The following is a 7,601-nucleotide window of genomic DNA, read 5'->3' as shown; positions in this document are numbered from 1 at the left end:
CCAAACCCAAACCCAAACCCAAACCCAACCCCAACCCCAACCCCAACCCCAACCCCAACCCCAACCCCAACCCCAACCCCAACCCCTAACCCCAACCCCTAACCCCAACCCCTAACCCCTAACCCTCAAACCCCAACCCTAACCCCCAACCCTAACGCCTAACCCTCAAACCCCAACCCTAACCCCCAACCCTAAACCCAAACCCAAACCCAAACCCAAACCCAAACCCCAACCCAACCCCAACCCCAACCCCAACCCAACCCCAACCCCAACCCACCCCAACCCCAACTAACCCCAACTAACCCCAACTAACCCCAACCCCAGACAGAGAGAGAGAGAGAGAGAGGAAAAAAAAAGAGAGAGAAAAAGAAAAAAGAGAAAAAAGAGAAAGAAAAGAAAGAGAGCGAGAGAGAGAAAGAAAGGGGAAACAAGAGAGCGGGAGAGAAAGAAAGGGGAAAAAGAGAGGGAGAGAAAGGGGGAAAAAAAGAGAAACAGAGAGAAAGAGGGGAATAAAAGAGAGAAAGAGGGGAAAAAAGACCGAGAGAGGGGAAAAAGACAGAGAGGGAAAAAAAGACAGAGAGAGAAAGGGGGGAAAAAGAGATTGAAAAAAGACAGAGAGGAAAAAAAAGACAGAGAAAGCGGGGGGAAGAGAGGGGGAAAAAGTGAGAGTAAAAAGAGAAAGAGGGGAAAAAAAGAGAGGAAAAAAAGAGAGAGAGGGGGAAAAAAGAGAGAGAGACAAAGAGGGGAAAAAAGACAAAGAGAGGGGAAAAAAGACAGAAAGACAGAAAAAAATAGAAAAAAAAGAGAAAAAAAGGGGGGGGGAAGAGACAGAGTGAAAAAAGAGACCGAGTGAAAAAGACAAAAAATTTTAAAAAGAACAGACATGGAAAAAAACGAAGTGGAAAAGAACCGACATGAAAAAAAAAAAACGACGTAAAAAACGATGTCTAAAAAAAATAAATTAAAAAAAAATAAAAAAAAAGACACCTGAAAATAAAGACGCCTGAAAACTAAACTCCTAAACCTGAAAAAAAAAACTGAAAACTAAACTCCTAAGCGTTAGTTATGTGAAATTATGGTTATCAAAAGTCCTCCCTGATTTCCAGTTATTCAAGGTGCAACACAACAGAATCAAATGATCAGGATCAGATTTGAGAGCTGGCTGATGAGCTGATCATTTGATTTAGGCGTGTTAAACCTTGAACAGATGCAAAACAGGAAGGACACTTGGACGTCGAGGGCGCGAGTATTTATTATATCTGGAATTTATCTCTTTAGGCTAATCTGTAAATTGTTAGGATATTATTGTCATTTTACCGAGAAGTGGGCAAGGATGATACTATATTTAAACTAGGGTGATTTGGTTCAGCATTTTCATTAAGAATGAAATTAGTAGCTTCTATTGGTTAGGGATTGAGCGGTTGGTTGGATTTTTTTTTAGCACATTAGGGTTTATTGTTCCAAATTTGCTTAGTTATGTGAAATTATGGTTATCAAAAGTCCTCCCTGATTTCCAGTTATCCAAGGTGCAACACAACAGAATGAAATGATCAGGATCGTATTTGAGAGCTGGCTGATGAGCTGATCATTTGATTTAGGTGGATTAAACCTTGAATAGATGCAAAACAGGAAGGTCACTTGGACATATTACATATTGTCATTTTCAAAAGTGGGTAAGGTTTATAATTTTAATAATAATGCATTTTATTTATAAGCGCCTTTCATAACCCTCAAGGACACTTTAGTCAGGTGAGGTGATTTGAGGTTTTCGGAGTTTGTTTGATAACTTGAGGATACGTATTTTGAGTTTAGTGCGGGTAATCGTATTTTAGAGTTTGTTGACTTTGGGACATTAGGGTTTAGTGTTCCAAATTAGGTTATATTTTGTCAAGTCCTCCCTGATTTCCAGTTGTCCAAGGTGCAACACAACAGAATCAAATGATCAGGATCGTAATCGTAATTGAGAGCTGGCTGATGAGCTGATCGTTTGATTTAGGTGTATTAAACCTTGAACAGATGCAAAACAGGAAGGACACTTGGACGTCAAGGGCCAGAGTATTTAATCTTTAATTTTTACGATATTAGTTATTTTAACGAGACGTGGGTAAGGTTTAGAGTGAGTTGGAGGTGATTTGGGAAGTTTATGTTTGACAATTTGAGGATTTGTAAGGGTATTTAAGTGTATTAGACCTGAATAACAGGAAAACAGAAAGGCCAGCTTGACAGAGGGCTGACTATTTTTGGAAGTATTGTGGCTAATCTTTGGCTTTTCTCTCCAAAAGTAGCCTGACTGGGGCACTTTACTCCCAGAGCATGTCATGCCTAGGTTTTTGATTAGAGGTTATGTGGAGGATTTAGGGATTATGGAGTCAAACCAGGATTAGAATTAATTTAACAGTTAGCAAGGTTTGGTCACGTACTAGTGTTATGGTTTAGCTATCGGAGGTAGTATTGCGATATTAGTGTTAAAGGATTTTGATGATTTGAAGGGAGATGAGAAGGATTAGGATTTAGGATTGGTGGTGGCGATGATTTTGGGTGGGGCTGGAGCAGAATCCTGGGCAGAGACCAAAGAATATCTCGATGCTGACATTGCAACGCTTAAACACAAGTATAAAGTTTTTGAGGCCATGCCACAATTTACACACACCTGGAAGAGCTGCGCACTGCTTAGATTCCCAAACAAAGCCAAGCACATCCACTGTGTCACCAGCGTGCATCTTGTTGATCATTCCATCAATCACGGTGAAGCTGCCCATCTGGCCAACAGCGCTGGGGGAGGGATAAACAGACTTGTTCATGATGATTGAATGCACTACAGGGTTAACATTGTAGATATTTATGGATTTCCAGGGGTTATACAGACCTGTGAAGAATGTAGGTAGGTCATCTCAGCAGGAGTGGTGCTCAGCTCTTTCTGATGAATGCGAGTAGCGCTCAAGACCTACGTACATGAAACTGACAAATCTGTGTTCTTAATTTCCATGCTGCGTACCACAGCAACCTAGCTGCCTAACAGTCAAACCGGTTAACCGGCTGCCTAATCAAACCCCTTAACTTTACCCAATCATGATGTTGTTTTATGTATTGTTTTTATTTTAAAGTGTACTTGGGTGTTCAGAAAGGCACTTGTAAATTAAAGGTATTATTATTATTATAAATCTCCATGCCTGAATTCTACATTAAACCCAAAGCACACCCCAACTCGAATCCACGATCCATAAAAACAGGGGTGTCCCAACTTGGCACTCGACCGCTGTCCTTCCATAGTCCAACTTCCCTGGGTGGGACACACCTGATTCAGACAATCAGCTCATCAGCCAGCATTTGAACGGTCCTGATTGTTTGAAAGAGATGTGCTCATCCGGGGACAGCAAGAAAACAGACAGAACAGTGGTCATTGAGGGGCAAGCTTTGACATTCCCTGGTTTCTGGGTTTCCCGGATTACGACAGAGGTGGCCTTACGACCCACCTATTAAAAATGGCATTTTCTGTGTCGCTCTCTTGTTACTATTTATAATTGTATTTTATTTATTTATTTAAGTACCTATGCTTGTCTGTGACTGTAAAGTGTCCTTGAGAGCTTTGAAAGGCGCTTAAAATAAAATCTATGACTACTCATTCATCAGGAAGAGCTGCACACCACCAACCACGTCCACTGTCGCCGGCGGGCATCATCAGGATTCCGTCAGTCTCGATGAAGCTGCCCCATCTGACCACCGGCGCTGGGGGAGGGATAAACAGACTTGTTCATGATGATTGAATGCACTACAGGGGTTAACATTGTAGATATTTCTTTTGATTTGTAGGAGTTATACAGACCTGTGCCGAATGTAGGTAGGTCATCTCAGCAGGAGTGGTGCTCAGCTCTTTCTGATGAATGCGAGTAGCGCTCAAGACCGACGTACATGAAACTGACAAATCTGTGTTCTTAATTTCCATGCTGCGTACCACAGCAACCTAGCTGCCTAACAGTCAAACCGGTTAACCGGCTGCCTAATCAAACCCCTTAACTTTACCCAATCATGATTTTGTTTTATGTATTGGTTTTATTTTAAAGTGTACTTGGGTGTTCAGAAAGGCGCTTGTAAATTAAAGGTATTATTATAAATCTCCATGCCTGAATTCTACATTAAACCCAAAGCACACCCCAACTCGAATCCACGATCCATAAAAACAGGGGTGTCCCAACTTGGCATCCAACCGCTGTCCTTCCATAGTCCAACTTCCCTGGGTGGGACACACCAGATTCAAACAATCAGCTCATCAGCCAGCATTTGAACGATCCTGATTGTTTGAAAGAGATGTGCTCATCCGGGGACAGCAAGAAAACAGACAGAACAGTGGTCATTGAGGGGCAAGCTTTGACATTCCCTGGTTTCTGGGTTTCCCGGATTACGACAGAGGTGGCCTTGCGACCCACCTATTAAAAATGGCATTTTCTGTGTCGCTCTCTTGTTACTATTTATAATTGTATTTTATTTAGTTATTATAGTACCTATGCTTGTCTGTGACTGTAAAGTGTCCTTGAGAGCTTTGAAAGGCGCTTAAAATAAAATCTATGACTACTCATTCATCAGGAAGAGCTGCACACCACCAACCGTCAGTCTCGATGAAGCTGCCCCATCTGACCACCGGCGCTGGGGGAGGGATAAACAGACGTATTCATGATAATTGAATGCACAATGAATTATACTGACCTGCACTGAATATTGGAAACTCACCTCCCTCCAGCAATGGGTCAAACATGCTCTATGCATGCAGCCAGCATTAACGTGCTCCTGGAACATCAAGAAAAACATGACGGCGGTTATTGAGGATCAGGTTTGGACATTCCCTGGTTTCAGGGGTTCGCAGATTAAGAGTTCGGTGGCCTTACTCATTCATCAGGAAGAACTCCACACCGCCAACCACGTCCACTTTCTGTCGCCGGTGGGCATAGTGTTTAGCATTCCGTCGGTCTTGATGAAGCTGCCCACTGACCACCGGTGCTGGGGGAGGCATACACGTCAGTCATGTCAACATTGATTTAATAAACTACGGGGTTAACGTTATAGATATTTATTTTGAGTTCTCGGGGTTATACAGACCTGTGCCAAATGTCGGTAGGTCATCTCAGGAGTGGTGCTCAGCTCTTTCTGATGAATGCGAGTAGAGCTCAAGACCTCTACGTACATGAAACTGACAAATCCATCTGTGTCCTTAATTTCCATGCTGCGTACCACAGCAACATAGCTGCCTAACAGTCAAACCGGTTAACCGGCTGCCTAATCAAACCTCGAACCCCTTAACTTTAGCCAATCATGATTTTATAGTAAAGTGTCCTTGGATGATCAGAAAGGCGCTTGTATTTTTGAATGTATTATAATCATTATTATTATAAACCTCCGGTATTATGCCTGAATTCTACATTAAACCCAAAGCACACCCCAACTCGAATCCGGGATCCATAAAAACGGGGGTATCCCAACTTGGCACTCGACCGCTGTCCTTCCATAGTCTAACTTCCCTGGGTGGGACACACCAGATTCAAACAATCAGCTCATCAGCCAGCATTTGAACAATCCTGATTGTTTGAATGAGATGTGTTCATCCTGGGACCGCAAGAAAACAGACAGGACAGTGGCCATTGAGGGGCAAGCTTTGACATTCCGTCGTTTCTGGGGTTCACGGATTACGAGATAGGTGGCCTTACTACCCACCTATTTCAAATTGCATTTTCTGTGGAGCTCTCTTGTTACCATTTATAATTGTATTATATGTGTGATTGTATTTATTTATTAAACTATCTATTTATGGTACCTATGCTTGTCTGTGACTGTAACGTGTCCTTGAGAGCTTGGAAAGGCGCTTGAAATAAAATCTATTACTACTCATCAGGAAGAGCTGCACACCGCCAACCACGTCCACTTTCAGTCTTGATGAAGCTGCCCAACCGACCACCAGCGCTGGAGGAGGCATAAACAAACGTGTTCATGATGATTGCATGCAGAAAGATTTATTCTTGGTTGATACTGACCTGCGCTGAATATTGGGAGCTCACCTCGCCCCAGAAATGGGTCAAACGTGCCATATGGATTAGGCAGCCGGTTTGTCATTTTTGGCCGTTGAGCAGCTAGGTAACAAAGGATTTGTGTCAGTTTCCTGCAACATATGTAGAGGTGTTGAGGCGGGGCCCATACTTGCATTCATCAGAAAGCTGCACATTGACCATGCCCCAATTTGTCACCAGTGAGCCTCTTGTTGGACGCCAGCGCTGGGGGAGCCATAAAATTTATTGGTTTAATGCACATGGTTAAAATGTTCAATATTTACTGATTTTTTTTTCAGGTGATACAGACGTGCGCTGCATGTTGGGAGCTCATCGAACCTTCGCCTATGGGTCAGAGACATCAGAATCATCTTTATTGCCAAGTATGTAGAACACACAAGGAATTTGTTTCCGGTAGAACACGCTGCACTAGTATCGTCGTCAAAAAAAACTGCTAAGTGGCACTATACAGTTCCATTTTGGCTACTGTTCAGAGACTTCAAAGACTTCAAAGACTTCAAAGACTTCAAAGACTTCAAAGACTTCAAAGACTTCAAAGACTTCAAAGACTTCAAAGACTTCAAAGACTTCAAAGACTTCAAAGACTTCAAAGACTTCAAAGACTTCAAAGACTTCAAAGACTTCAAAGAGTTCAAAGAGTTCAAAGAGTTCAAAGAGTTCAAAGAGTTCAAAGAGTTAATGGCTTGGGGGAAGAAGCTGTTTAAATGTCTGCTGGATTTGGTGCGCATGGATCGGTAGCGCCTGCCTGAGGGGAGTAGCTGGAAAAGGTGGTGGGCAGGGTGCGGAGGGTCCAGTAGGATTTTCCGCGCCCTAGTGTGGATTCTTGCAGTGTGCAAGTCCTCGAGAGTGGGTAGGGCAGTGCCAATGATTTTTTTCCACCGTCCTAACTGTCCATTGAAGTCGGATTTTGTCCATTTTTGTGGCGGCCCCGAACCAAACAGTGATGGAAGAACACAGGATGGACATACATCACATAAATCTGCTTCTAGATTACTTTAAGGTAAACAAGAATTTGGGTCACTGGAAAAAAAAAAGCAAAAAAGCTGGTTGAGGTAAATCTCTTTCTAGCATTTGGATTAGGGTAGGCGTGTCCAGCTCAGCGGTGAAATGGCCACTTTCTTTTGTTTTCCAGCTTTCCTGGGTCGAACACACCTGATTCAGATGATCAGCTCATCAGCCAGCATGAAAAAAAAGATCCTGATTATTTGAATGAGATGTGGTGCTTCCTGGGATAGCAAAAAAAAAAAAAAAAAAAAGAAAGGACAGCAGACCTTAAAGGTCAAGTTTGGACACCTTTGGTTTTCGGGTTAAACTAGTAGTTTAACCCAAAATATTATGAATCGTCAAATGGGCACAAAGGGCTTTTCAAAAAGAACAGAGTTCTTTGAATGATTAATGCCAATTTAAAGTGAATTCAAACTCAATGAAACGACCTTTAAAATTCCAAATGGAAAGGAGGGGTGCAATGGTGCTGCCTTGCCACTAGTCAACTCGCCGCCATGCTTCAAGGACAGGCCCGCCAATAGGAAACGCCGCTGCTTTGATCCC

General features: G+C 42.7%; 2 long non-coding RNA genes across 2 annotated transcripts; both read right to left on the bottom strand.

The window, feature by feature from the left end:
* Positions 1-1,162: 1,162 nt before the first annotated feature.
* On the bottom strand, positions 1,163-5,460 carry LOC148893124 (uncharacterized). The gene is made up of 6 exons (XR_016116332.1): positions 5,092-5,460; positions 4,881-4,992; positions 4,726-4,782; positions 3,824-4,641; positions 2,651-2,772; positions 1,163-2,557 (listed from the first exon to the last, which is right to left on the bottom strand). It is a non-coding gene; the product is annotated as an uncharacterized LOC148893124 (long non-coding RNA).
* Positions 5,461-5,669: 209 nt separating this feature from the next.
* Positions 5,670-6,335, bottom strand: LOC148893123 (uncharacterized). Its single transcript, XR_016116333.1, has 3 exons — positions 6,184-6,335; positions 6,045-6,116; positions 5,670-5,949 (listed from the first exon to the last, which is right to left on the bottom strand). It is a non-coding gene; the product is annotated as an uncharacterized LOC148893123 (long non-coding RNA).
* Positions 6,336-7,601: the final 1,266 nt, after the last annotated feature.

The sequence above is a fragment of the Hippocampus bargibanti genome, linkage group LG10 (genome assembly GCF_051943395.1).
Source record: "Hippocampus bargibanti isolate YZ-2025 linkage group LG10, ASM5194339v1, whole genome shotgun sequence".
Taxonomy (NCBI): Eukaryota; Metazoa; Chordata; class Actinopteri; order Syngnathiformes; family Syngnathidae; genus Hippocampus; species Hippocampus bargibanti.
Note: the sequence above shows the minus strand (reverse complement) of the source record. Positions and strands in the feature narration are given on the sequence as shown.